Consider the following 13984-nt stretch of genomic DNA (forward strand, 5'->3'; position numbering starts at 1 on the left):
TAAGAAGCTACGAATAATATTTTCTTGCGTCAAAGTTAAAAGAATATTCTTCAAGTTGGATTACGACCAGCAGCATTATTTTGTTAGAGGTAAATATATATTCGTTTTTTCTGAATGCTTTCTTGATGTTAAATGCGTATTTTTGGAGATTTTGAAGGTTTCTAAAAATGTAGAAAAAAAGAACTATATGTCTCTATCGGTCTTAATGGCTATTATTTTGCTCGCTTGTTTCGAGACATCGTCTGATTACGAATTGAATAGGTATACACAGTCTAACAGCCGACTGTTAAAGTGCACTTAGCTCATAAATTAGTGTTGCAGTTATTTTGGTGGATTTAAACGAAGTTTGTAGTCGAAATGGTTAAATAATGCTGCCCTTTTCAGCTGCGCCTTTGAATTCCATTCTTTAATTCCAAAATTTATTTTATTTTATTTTTTTTTTTTTTCTTCTTTTCTTTTCTTTTTCTTTTTCTTTTTTTCATTTTATTTTATTTTATTTAAATCGATATTTATATAGGCACATCTAGTTTAGCAAGGCTAGTTTAGATATCCTGATATTTCGTCCTGATAGTCTTTAAATATTTAAATCTAGCACAAAAGGTGGTTTTCCTAACATTCTGAGAGGTCTGCCTACAATCAACTATTAGAAACCACCATAAAATACAAACATTACTTTATAAAGTTTTATTTGTCCTTGAAATATTTTGGCGATATTTCGACAAGCCAAGAAAAAAACTATTGGCAATCAACCTTAATCTTAAACTTGTCTGAATTGGGTCGAAGGAAGTTTATTGTTCGTCGGCTCAAGTGCTATCAAGTGCTAATGAATTTTTGGCCCTCCATGCCATTTTGTTGTGACGAATTCCTTATCTAGATTGAAGATGCTTTTTCTCAATATCTCCGAGTAAAGACGTAATTTCATTTAGATGTTGCGCCAGGTCTAATGCATTTCTTTTTTCTTTCTTCCTTTTTTTCTTTTCTTTTTCTTAATGCGTTCTCCATCAAAAGTTAAACCGAGAACAAGACCGCCAATAAACATACTTTAGCGATCTGAAAGATTCTTCGAGCAAAAACATTAATTTCCGTGGTCTTTATTACATTATTAAGGACTTTATACCTAACTGTAAAGAAAGCTATTCACAAAGCACTTTCTAGGAATGCTTAGATGACGTATTTATCGATAGTTGTAAGAAAGGGCAAGTGTTGTGCGTTCCTCAGTAGCGCCGCCACTAACCCATGCGCCTAGGGTTCGATTCTTATGCTTGGTGTCGTATGTGAGTAGACTTGCTATCTCCTGAACTTCGAGGGTTTCTCTCCGAGTTCTCTGGTATTTCCATCCTCCTTTACAAATCAACTACAGCTAAATTTGATATATTGGCTGCCTTCAGGTAAAACCATGCCTCAGTTACGCTTTACGCCGTCCACCCTGGTAAATCCCCGGCTCTAGATTTTAGAATAGTTGGAATTTCGAAGTAGTATAAGATATACAATGTAGTATACCAGTGCATGGAGCCAACTTCTTTTGCCTTCTTGTTCTGTTCTCCCTCCCGATTCCAACTCCAAATTCCTTCTAGACGTGGCTTACCGTTAAGTTTGTACTGTGGTATTCTACACGGACTGGTGTTTGGCCCCCTTTCAAATTCGGGTACTATAATCTTTAGCGATTTTTATTTCTTATTTTTCCTTTTCTTTGTCATTTTAGTTAAATTACTAGAAGAACTGCAACCATTGACTGACCGACTGACTAGCTGAGCAAGAAGATTTCCGCTACTTAAGGTAAGAATTACGAATATATATATTGCACTCTTATTTAGCAATTGACTTTATTTATGATGATGACAGCTTTGCTCATTTCAGAAATTGCTCAGTAAATCGAGCCCTGCACAACGAGTGAATCGTTCTCGATTAATTTCAGAATCAAAGTTTTAATCAATTATTTCCGTGCTCTACGTAAACGTTGTCTGTATTGTTGGTCGAAATTGTGCATTTTTTTACTTTAACGACTTTAGTATTCAGTAAATATTTTGACGCTGATATGGCGCTAGCTAACCTAGCATGAATGTAATCAAGGAACACATCACATCAGTACGTATTTGACTATTCGAAAACGATCTTTTGCACTGCTTCGTTTTGCGTTACTTTGACTATTATACACTGGTTTCAAGGCCAAGTGACACTCGTGAGCTAATTTCAATATTTTACTACCGATTACATATGACAAGATAGGCAATCTTATCTCATAGTGTTGTGTAGATAATATTATCAAATATTAGGTAATGATGCTAAAGTTTATCAATGGTACCACTGAGGACCAGCAATATTCTAATCATAGGTTAATACATCAAAGTTTACTGTGCTACTCGCCGTACCGTGAACACTTCCACAAGTTTTTGATTTCTTTTTGACATCTTTTTGACATTTTTTATATGTCCACTTTAACGCTAAACAATAGAGCTGTTGAGTGTGTCGTAATAACGTAATATTTATTCATTCATTCATTCATTCATTCATTCATTCATTCATTCATTCATCCATCCATCCATCCATCCATCAATCCATTCATTCATTCATTCATTCATTCATTCATTTATTCATTTATTCATCCATTCATTAATTCATTCATTCATTCATTCATTTATTCATTTATTTATTCATTTATTTTTTAATTAATTAATTAATTAATTTTTTAATTTCTTAATAGAAAATTTTTTTTCCATATATTCATTTGTTGAAGGTAGAGAATAAAGCCTGGGAATAAGTTGTGGCAAGATTTTAGCGATCTTTTTGTGTGATTGGACCCGGAAACACGTCACAACTTAAAAGTCTATATAGACCCCTTGCATGTGACGTCAAAGCAACTTAATTTGGAGGACAAAACAAAGTTAAATCTCATGAGAATTGAAAACCTTTTGCGAAGTCCTTCATATTGAGCTGCATTCCGAAGTGCAGCAAGGGCTTTATTTAACAATTCGCTCATAGATTTCCGTTGACTGACCTCTCATTGATCATAGATGACGTCTTAAATGTTCAAAACTCAAGTGGAACCGAGCGCAGCTATGTTTCTGTCCACTTATTGATCATAGTTGTTAGCCAATTAGATTCTGAGAATGCCCTCTGTTATTATGAAAAGGTACTTGGTGCTTCACTTTGATATCTTTAAATCGATGTACGAACTCCGCCTTTTTGAAACATCAAAGTCAAGCGCCGATACATAATTGGTTAGCAGTAAAGAGCACAATTAAAATTGTCAAATAGCTATCAAAAAATTGCAGAAGTGTTCACGGTACGGCGGGTAGCACACTTGAATACCAATGGATATACGGAATCTTCAGTGATAACCACGCCAAAGACTCGAAATATGCTAGGTTACTCATTAGCAAGGATTTGTATAATCTACTCTTACAATATTTGGAGAAGCAAATCTGGTCGTCTCTGTGTGGTGGGTAGTAATCTTATTAGTATCCTATTACGACCACTTATTTTATAATGTATGAAGTTGTCAGTGTGTAATCAGTCGAATAGGCAGAAATAATGAGTATAGGTTAATATCTATTAATCTCTGTTTGTCTAGCACTATTACGCAGGTTGTTAAGTAAAATTACTTAACAATCCAACACTTCGCTTCTAGTATTAGTTTTCTTAAAGGGCTGAAGTGAAAGAATCTTTAAATTTATTACATTAGTTTAATGGATGAATGATTTGGGTTGGCTGAACTACATTGTACTAGTTAACATGTACGTATACATTGTTGGAGATACAAAATTTCAAGTCACGAACGTGATACATCCGAATAAGTGATGTCATATCTGACTGGAAAGCCCACACAATTTCTTTTATGTTTCAATGCTTCGTCACAAACTAAGTATACGCTATTAACCTCTGTCAAAACGGACTTTCTTCCAGATTTGGAGATTTGGAATTTTCTACCTTGATCAGTTCCGTATTATCGTGGTTTTTTTTTTTTTTTTTTTTTTTCCCAGCAACTTCTTTAGCTTGCTATTCTGGTTTATCGTGAGAGGTATCAGGTGTCGATATCAATAATGCTGATATCCAAGTGCCTGGGAATTAATACTATGCAGATATCAAAAGACACGCAGGCTCCTAACCCTCCTTCTAGAAAGATCACATATTACACTATAAATTGGATATTGTCGTACCTTTACAGTGGCGGATCCAGGGGGGTCGAAAGGGTCCACGGAACCCCCCTTGAAGGTTTGATCTGTTAAGTAATAGAACTATGTCTTATATAAATTTTGCTTAAAAGTATCCACAAAGATAATGTTGAACACGAAATGATAGATATTTGTTGTTATAATGTTTAATTTACCTTTAAGTTCCGTTACTAGATAGTAAATTAGGTGATTAGAGCCAATTTTTTTGTCAAACATCGACTAAACAAAAGAGAATTATACACAGTTTAAGAAACGGAACCCCCCTTTGAAAAATCCTGGATCCGCCACTGCTTTATAACACGACATTCCATCCGCTCAGCTCTATAGGCCTTCAGTTGCCTTGCCATGAGATTAAAGCAAAGGTACGCGACGTAACTGTAGTACGCTCGCCTCTGACCTGAGTGGGGTCTCAGGTACGACTCCTAATCACATGTGCGAGGTCACCTCCTTAATTCAAGGTTTTTTTCTTCGGCATGTTCGGTTTCCTCCCTCTGCAAAACCTTTTAACAAGCTAATTTTCAATTCCATCTGTGAGGTAGACTACGTACGCGTCCTGAATTACAAAATGTTTCCGGCAGCCGAAATGAATAACATTTGAAGTTTAAGGGTTTTTTACTGTGCCGAAATAGATTTTAAAAATGCAAGAATTTTGAAAAGGATTTCAAGTGTCTAGATCACTGACCGCATCGAGTACTGACATTGGTTAAGGGCTTAATTAATCGTCGGCAACAACTTTTTAAAGCTTTATTTTACCTTGTTTCGATAGTTAGTTTGCGTCATTCTAGAAGTCTCGCTCTTCGTCGCGTGTCGAAAAGTATACCTTGTGTTTTGCCACTTTCAGCTCGAATATTAAGTAACTGCGACAATCTGATTTACAATTCTCCAAGAGGCCAATGGAGGACAGAAAGGGACGCTTATAGTATTAGGGGTCGTTGCTGATAAATTACGATTAATTGGAAATGAAAATTTTCCTCTGAATTGAATTCCAGCCCTGCAAGTGACAACACGATTGAAAACCAACTTGTGTTGGGTAAAGGAAAAAATTAGCCGTAGATACAAAGCTATCTTCGTTTTTGGTTTTGTTCCAGCCAAGGCTTCCGTCGTCCATCGTTTTTACTTATGTCAAATTCACCTTTTTTTTAAATCAGAAGAGATAACAAGCCAAAACTTAGTGTCAGCTGCGTCGGTGTTTCTAATGAAACAGTAGTGATAAAAGGGTAAATTTTATACCATGAAAAGATGAAAAAATGAAAAAAATTATTGATGTTTCGGACGCTAGTCCTTCGTCGGAGTAAAAGACTACTCCGACGAAGGACTATAGCGTCCGAAAAGTTCGTAATTTTTTTCGTTTTTTCATCTTTTCACGGTATAAAATTTACCCTTTTATCACTACTGTTTTTTAAAAAATCAGACAATCAGTTAATGTAACTAGTGCTTTATTTAATGCTTTACTAGTCTCTTCTTACCTCTAGCTCTGTATATCAGCTTTCGATCGGAAACGGAAGAGTACTCCTAAGGGGTACGCAAAATCTAAAAAAAAAAACGTCCGAGGAATATCCAAGGATAGTGCAAGTAGTCTCTCTCAGCTCTGTCCTTCATGTTTTATTGATTTTGCATTACTTTCTTATCAAAGCATTCGTAGCACCACCACTACTGGTATCCCACAGAGGGCAGTATCCGGGCCCCTGATAAAAAGCTGAAAAAGTCCTCACTTTCATGGTTCTTTGATTCTATTTTCCTGGGTCATCCCAGGCTTCATGAACATACTATTGATTTAACAGACAAAAAACAGTTTTCCGTGTTTGATACTCTGATCAAAACACACGGGATGTTGAGAGAACACGAGAGGAGCGTAGGAAACCACGACACGTAGCGGAGTGGTTTCCAGCTTCTCGAGTGTTCTCTCTACATCCCAAGTGTTTTGATCAGAATATCACATACGGGAAACTGTTTTTTGATCTGTTTTATAAAATAACAAACACGCCAAAAAAAAAAAAAAAAAAAAAAAAAAATCGTATTATTATTCTGATGTATTTTCAAATATGACGCGAGCGGTTTTGATACCCTCCTCAAACATGGTTTTCGACCAATCGTAGCGCGTGTACTATCCCAATTATTTTATAAATAAACCTTAATAACTTCAAGACGCAAAATTCAATCGAAGAAATATTTCACCATTCAACTATTCACTATATGTAGAACCAATACTGAAAGTATTGTATCAGGGGCTACTAGTTGCACTCTTAGGAATAGGGAACGGAAATTTTTGTGCCAATAACAAATTTACCTATTCATATACTCATTTCTGATTGGCTGGTTGGTGATGATTTTTCCTAATTCACAACCCCGAACTTTATACCTTGTGTTTTGGTTACAAATGAAAAGTTGGAACTTGGTTTTTACTAAATCAGAAGCTCTTATTTCATGTAGATGCATTATTAAAAGGAAATACCAACTTCGTTCTCGGAGAGACTTGCATTTGATGAAAGAGGATCATTACCTGCTCCACTCGTGCTACGCATTCGCGGTGTTAAGCCCCTTTTATCAAATGCGCTCGGTATTTTTCATTTTAATCATTCTTGAACCTATACTAATTAGTGCTATTTATCTTTAATTTATTTTTTACGGGTTTAATTGTGCACGTTCGCAATAACAAATAGTCATAGCTATTCAGTCTTCCCAGGGATAACATTTATACATCTAAAAAGAGCACTATTGCGATTTTGTGGGTCTAGTAATATTCTGGTCAGCCGGCAATACCTTAAATGGTATCTAGATATTCGAAAGTAATTGGTATTGGCGTCGGTTATTGGCGCTAAAACTTGCCCACAGATCCATCTCATGCACCACAAATCTGTCTTTTGTCCCAAAAAATCTGTGCTTTAGATTAGATCACGGATTATTTCAGGATGTGGAACCGCAAACTAAAACGCTTTTATTTTGTAATATAGCTCGATTTAATATGCTTATATTTGAAAGAAAACTTAATCTTATTCTTCGTGCGTTCGTTGAGGCTCCGATGCCAATCATCATGGCAGATCTGACAGTTAAAACCACTAGACTTTCTAACCAAAAAATTTTCAATGATAGTCAGTCTACTTTACTGACCCAAAGCAGCTGGATTCGCTAAAACATCGAATTACGTGGTTCACATAACCGTGTTAGATCAGACTGTTTATTTTAAGCAAATCCTTTATAATCCCTGATTTTTCCAATCTGGTTGGATTTGTCAGATAGGTGCGGCTAGCTAGGTAATCAGTTTTAGACGTTAAATAATTCGTATTTTTTCCATTGACTCTACTTTTTCTGGATTTTTTTCCTTTTTCTTTCTTTCTTTTTCTTTTATTTATTTACTTTTCTTTTTAATTTTTCATACGTGAATTGATTACACTTTTTCCATATTGGATCATTTCATCTCAATCCATCATTCTTAATTACTTCTATCTATTTTGATTTTATTTATTTTTCTAATCATTATTTGCTTATTTCATCATCGTTTATTTCATGTTATTTTGCAATATTTCTTTTCGTGTCAATCCATTTTTTCCCAATTATTTTCATATTGTTTTGTTTTATTCCTTTTTTTTATTTTCTTAATTGCATTCTGATTTAAACGTAATTTTTTTAGACTAAATAAATGATTCTAGCCTCAATCCAAAGGCAGATAAATTTCTTAATTAATTTTTAAGAATACTTTATCCATTATGATGATAATCTATGAACTCTCACTTTGTTCGGTGAGAAGCAGTAACATCGATTCTAAAGAAACTCCTTCACATCAAGACAAAACCCTAGAACTACCATGTAACTCAAATAACAAAAAAAAAAAAAGCATTCAACTTTTTCCAAGTGCCTTGTCAAGACTTCTGATGTTTATCTAGATAAAGCCTCTTATCAGTATTTTGTAGAGAAGCCTTAGCTTTGTCGTAAATGATGATAAAAACTAACAGCCGTCCCTCAACCACAAACTCAAAGTACACTGATAATTGTTTACTGTTGATCGCACGGCATGGAACAGTAATCCATTTAAGTAAAGAAAAATGAAACAAGCCCAGAACACGTACGTTACTTTATTTGCAGCAAAATAAGAACGTGTCCATGACAATGCCAATTAGGAATTTAATTAGCAAAGATCCAATATTTCTAGACAACCTAGTCAGTCGACAACTCAACATAATCAGAGACACACTAAACACCTCAAGCGTAGGAGCAATTTTACTCAATATCAAGGTATTCTAATTTTTTTTTAATACTACGTTTTTTCACTTCGAAAACATGTTTGTAGTTGGGAATCTAAGCTGGCGTAGCTCTAGTGCACTCGCCTCTCACCTGTTGGGTCTCTGCCTCGATTCCTGGAGTCAGCATTAAATGTGCGAAGGTTTTTTACCCTCCCTTTGTAAAAACCTACGCTAAATTCTAATTCGACCTGTGATTTATCATTGCCTTGACTTGTATCAGCCCAGAAGCTCTCTTTCAGGGTATCGATAAAAGGTTTCGAAGGTAAATGTGAAGGTTGAATATGGGCATTTGCAGGAATTACTTTTCGTGTTTAGGGGATGTCCATGCATCTTGAAAACCCGACGACAAATGAATCCATAAAACAGAAAAAAATACACAGTTCAAAATTGGATCCCTTCATGATTTTGAATTGAAATGGTCGCGCGACCGATAACCTAAAGGCAAGTTATTAACTCGTAAGCTGATGTTTGAATAAGATGAAGGGATGGGAATAGAATTACCAACATGGCGTCGCTTCGAAAGCTTGAAAATGTCTTCTTAACGCCATCCTGAAGGCCGGTGCACTTTTTCCGCATCCATCCATGTTGAAATAAAAGTTTAAAATAGCATGGTTAGAGACAGGTCCGGATGTAATAAGACCTTGTGATATGAAACGAAACTCCAATATCGGTTACTATGACATTTAATTCTCTGTTCTTATGTAAACATAAGGTTTATTTGCTCAGGGAAATATTTCTTTAAAATATTAGAAGTTTTCTGGTTGGAGTTGTTACTATGCATTTCTTTTTTTATCTATTTTTTTCTTCTCGTATTTTAATCTTTAACATTTTAAAAACGTGTTACACTTAACACTTTAAGAGAGAATTCTTTTCGTATTCAAGCAGTGAGCGCCAAAAACTATTTTCTTGAAGAAAGGCTGTTGTACGAGGCTAAAATCTTGTTATTCGGAAAGTTTAACTTGTTTGGAAGTGGAGATGACCGATGAAAGTGGAATCAAAGTGTTAACCCAAAGCAAAAAAATTATTCGAAAATGAGGTTTAGGCCTTCATTTGCTTATTTTCTATACATTTTCTATTAAAAAGTCTGACAAAGCTACATTCTAACACAAATGCAACAAAACATGTACAATTTGTACAATTGAAATTTTCTTTTGAGTATTAACCCAAAACGAAAATTGGGATTAAAACTCATACGAAGGTCTAGTTTTTGGCGCTTTGTGTCATTATTGCTCGTTATTGAAAAAAATTCCTCTTAATAGCACTTTCATTTTTTATTCCATTGGATGCTCACCATCACCGCCGCATTGTCATTATCACCATTCCCACCATCGTCTTCATCATCCGACAATCAATCATCCTCACCACCCAAGATTATCATCATATTAACATAATTATCTGTATAATTATTATGGTAACTTATTCTTATTTCGCAAACAATCGAGGAGGAAAATACCAAAACCATATCCTTCCAATCTGTTCTTTTTGCTTTTAAACTTCAATTAGAATACAAAAACATTTCTCATCCGCTCCTTGCCAAAGAAAATATCATTGATTGTTTATCAGAATCAATAATATTAATCGTAACAATAATAACTAATGGATATTACCACCATTAGAACATCGGTTCACTGGTTAAAGGTCGTTAAACACAAAGCATTGAATCGAGGCTGTGAGGTTTTTTAAAGGAATTATTCAAATTTGAACCTTGCAGCCTCGGTTGAACGCTTTGACCAGTGAACCGACATGAAAAGTGGTGATTTTTGAATGATAATTTATCGAAAGGAAAAAAATATCAATTTCACGTTTTTTTTAGATTCGTCTAACAATTATTTTATTACATGTTTTCTTTGATTCTAGCGGCAGAAGCACTTGTACCTCATAACCACTATCCGTACTAGAACATAAATAACATAAACCTTTGACCAAACCAAACAAAATAGTCACCACAATCGAAACCGCGTACTGAAAATTTCGTTCACAAATACGTCTTTGTGGTGGAGTGGCTCTGAAAAAAACTAGGATTGATTGTGATTGCCATGTACATGTCTATTGTATTGTTCTTTCGTTTGTTCGTCGTCTTCGTTTTTTTCTTCTTTCTTTCTTTTTTTTTTTTTTTTTCTTCTTCTTCTTTCTTTCTTTTTCTTCCTTTTCTTTTCTTCTTTCTTTCTTTCTTTCTTTCTTTTTCTTCTTTTCTTAATTTTTTCATCCTTATTAACATCAATGCTAGGGCTAAAGCCGAGCCTATACATATCATTGCCTGTCTGTCTGTCCGGCTGTGTACCAAACATGACCCCCCCCCCCCCCCTTTCCCCACTCCTTCCCTCCCCTCCCAAAATAGCTCTACCTTATTATCTCGTGAGTGCTCCATTTGATCACAACTAGCTTTACTGGCCTTTAAACGACACTTTAACTCAGTATTAACTCGACAGTTCAGATTGTTAATACAGAGGTCTATTTCCCTAGTCTTTATATTGCTTGTCAACGATTTTTTTATCCTCTGGCGGTACTTTATATTTACTTCCATTACTTGCAATTAAAGCACAAAACCTCCATTTTCACCTTTATGCGCACCCAAAAAAGCCAAGGTCACACTCGGCAACGCAGTCTCTAGCCACAATAACTAGTTTTATGAACAGCTATTTTCCCACCATCTCATCGGAAATTTTCTTTGGCAATGACCTCGACGTATGAATTCACCAAAACACTTGTTTGTTTTTTTTTATTTGGCTTCAGTGTCAATATAAACGTTACCTAAGGGTAATCACTAATACAGCATTACCTCCTTTGTGATTACGTTTCTAAAGAATGGACTGCACGTTAATAATTTACATTATATGCATTTCAATTAAGTATCAAACGCATCAATTGGATATTTTTTAAATATCAATTAAAGATCGCTTCTAAACGAATTTTAAAATATTTCCACACACACCGTTGTTTTAAAGACAATAGATGACTAAAATTAAAGCGAGTTCTTTTTGCTTGCTGTTTATTAATTCCTCTTTAGAAACATCTAGCTTCCCTAATGACCGAATGGGAAATATCCCTTAGCAGCGATACATATGAAACCCCTCAGGCATTTTTTTAGATAATCTGTTTTTCATTCGGATTCATTCATTTAGCTTTAAAGAAAAACGTAAATTATTAAAAGGAATTTAAAAAACGATACCCGAACGAGTATCTCTGTACATATACATTAATAGTTCATTCTCTGAATCACATCGAGGGGAAGAATAGGATCAAAAGTGGACCGTTCTTTAGGTAAAAATTGCAAAGGAGATCTCTTCTGGAGGTAGAACGTGAGTAAAATCACTAGAACCTGCAGGTAGCAACACTAACGATGTTTTTTCTTTGCTGAAATTTCGTCTTCATTTCCAGATATGAAAGTTAAATTCGAGTTAAAATCGGCACTTTTCTCAATGCGAAATTTGAGAGAATGCGGTCCTAAATGTTGGCCGGTGTTTGAGTTCATCCAAATTAAAGAATAGAGTACTGAAAATGTTTCAAAAACTGAACCATTGTAGGAACGAATTTTTCTTGCTCTTTATTCTGATTCCTAGTATTGGAGACGCCATGAGTTATGACGGTATACGTTGAGGTTACTCCTTTTTTACCCTTTCGAACTGTGCGAAGTCTTTTTACTTTGCCTTTCAAGTATTTTAATGCAACAATTTCATCAAAAAGGGACACTACTTAAAGCCTAATTTGAGTCAGGCTAGGCCTCGTATTCAGTTTGGTTTAGAGCACAATATTTTATCACTAACCTATTATATTATATCACAAAACTTCCATATCGATGACAACATAACGGAAACGCTTTCCACTTATTTCTTTAGACTTATTTCTTTATCTTATATTTTTTTCCTGATGCCAGATATATATCATAGTTAGTTTTAGTTTACAAAAGTCGTACGAATAAGCCTTTGTTTGTGGCTTTCTGTCTCGGATTTCTGTAAAGATTTCCTTTGGTAGTACGTAATCCGACTACAGTCTGAGCTTGTGCTATAATCTTCATTGAACATTGAGACAGCTATTGGTAGCTTTAAAATCCTTCTTTCCGTGTTATGTGAGCCTGATATAATTAAGTAAGACAGCTTTTGTAATCACAAGCGGCTCTACAGCGACCAGCAGCTTGGTTTAGTCTGTGGGAAATTAGAGCGAAAATTTAAAGAAAAAAAAATGGTCGAGATGTTGGTGTAGCGACGAACGGTCTCTAACAAGAAGTTTAATTTCAATATTGTTTGAGCGTACTACCTCAAATGATGGAATGCAATCAATTTGAGTGTATGCCAAGAACATTACAATGCTCTAAAAGTTATGATAAAAATAGTACAAACTAACAACATCATTTATTCTGAGATCTTAATGTAATCTTTTATTCATAACATCCCTTAATTAAAATAATGTATAACATGACAAAAATATGTTAGTTTACATAATTATTAAGTTTTTATACTCGTTTTCAACGAAAATAATGGAAAATCATGGTTCCCTGACCGGCTGATTCTATTCCTCTTGGCGCATGCGCAATTCGGTTTTCCGCGCACCTTTTTGAGTTTCATATCAATCGAGGATCAGTTAAGCGTGATACTGAAAATAGTTAGTCTAGACTGAGATAATAAAGGGACACAATCCTTTATCTTTGCATCCCTTGACACAGTATTACAGTGAAATCAAAACTTCGTCGACATATAATATATTTAAGCATCATAGCAAACTCAAGACAAGGCTAACAAAACACAGACCCGAAATCGATTTATCTGCTAATATATATAAATATGAAGCCGTTTATTTTTAACGAGTTGGCGGTTTTAGCTGCAACAGACAAGGCCGACGAGGTTAGCTATAATTGAAAAAGTTGAAGACCGTGCGGTTTTTGTTTTATCTTTCTGTTTGTTTTTATTGTAAAATGAAATGAATAGATTTGGTGATATCTTTTTCGCGTTCGAATTCATTCTGCGTAAATAGGAAACTTAGACGAAGCTGTCCGCTTCCGCTCTGATCTCCGAAATGGAGATTATTTTAACATTAGATTCGTTTTTTAATGCCCTTTTATCTTTAGCTTTTTTTTTTTTTTTCGGTTTGAGTCGCCGGTTTATGTTTTAGAGTATTTTGCGTTAAATCAGGAAAAATATACTACCGAACTTGCTAGTTAGCTAATTCTTCTACCATTTCTCATGCATTCTGTTTATCATTCATCTTTACTTATCTTCGATATTTTGCTGATATTGTGAATTCAAAATATTAAGTAATACAATACTAATACTAAATATAATACTAAACACCAGAAATATTTTGCCGGCAGGTCAAAGACGGTGGTTGTTTTGGTTGTTTGAGAATAAAAAAAGTTAATTTTTATAAAAAGTGAGAAAAAATTAATGTAGCTTCTCTGCCTATTGTTTCCTAAGGGCCATATGTAAATCGCAGCATTGGGAAATCATTCTTTAATTTCCAGACATTTTCAGTTTTATTTAGCCACGTAAAATAGTCAAAATAGTTATTGTCACAATCACAGAAAATGGTCAAAAAAGGTTTCTGGACTTTGGGGAAATTTCGGTCCCAATGATGAACCTT

At 34.8% G+C, this 13984-nt stretch overlaps 1 protein-coding gene across 4 annotated transcripts in view; it reads left to right on the forward strand.

Annotated features, from left to right (window-relative positions):
* LOC116286540 (histamine H2 receptor-like) overlaps nt 1-13984 on the forward strand; it is a 49348-nt gene that overhangs the window by 18352 nt on the left and 17012 nt on the right. For 2 of the 4 annotated variants that reach the window (XM_031693092.2, XM_031693093.2), the window contains exon 2: nt 1703-1776. The gene's annotated coding sequence lies outside the window, so the exon portion shown is untranslated. Of the gene's footprint in view, nt 1-1702; nt 1777-3333; nt 3440-8326; nt 8403-13984 lie in introns of those variants that run through there. The other 2 variants (XM_031693096.2, XM_031693095.2) reach the window with 2 other exon arrangements.

The sequence above is a fragment of the Actinia tenebrosa genome, unplaced genomic scaffold (genome assembly GCF_029948245.1).
Source record: "Actinia tenebrosa isolate PJP-AT-01 unplaced genomic scaffold, QUT_ActTen_1.0 PGA_scaffold3__52_contigs__length_22856419, whole genome shotgun sequence".
NCBI classification, from domain to species: domain Eukaryota; kingdom Metazoa; phylum Cnidaria; class Anthozoa; order Actiniaria; family Actiniidae; genus Actinia; species Actinia tenebrosa.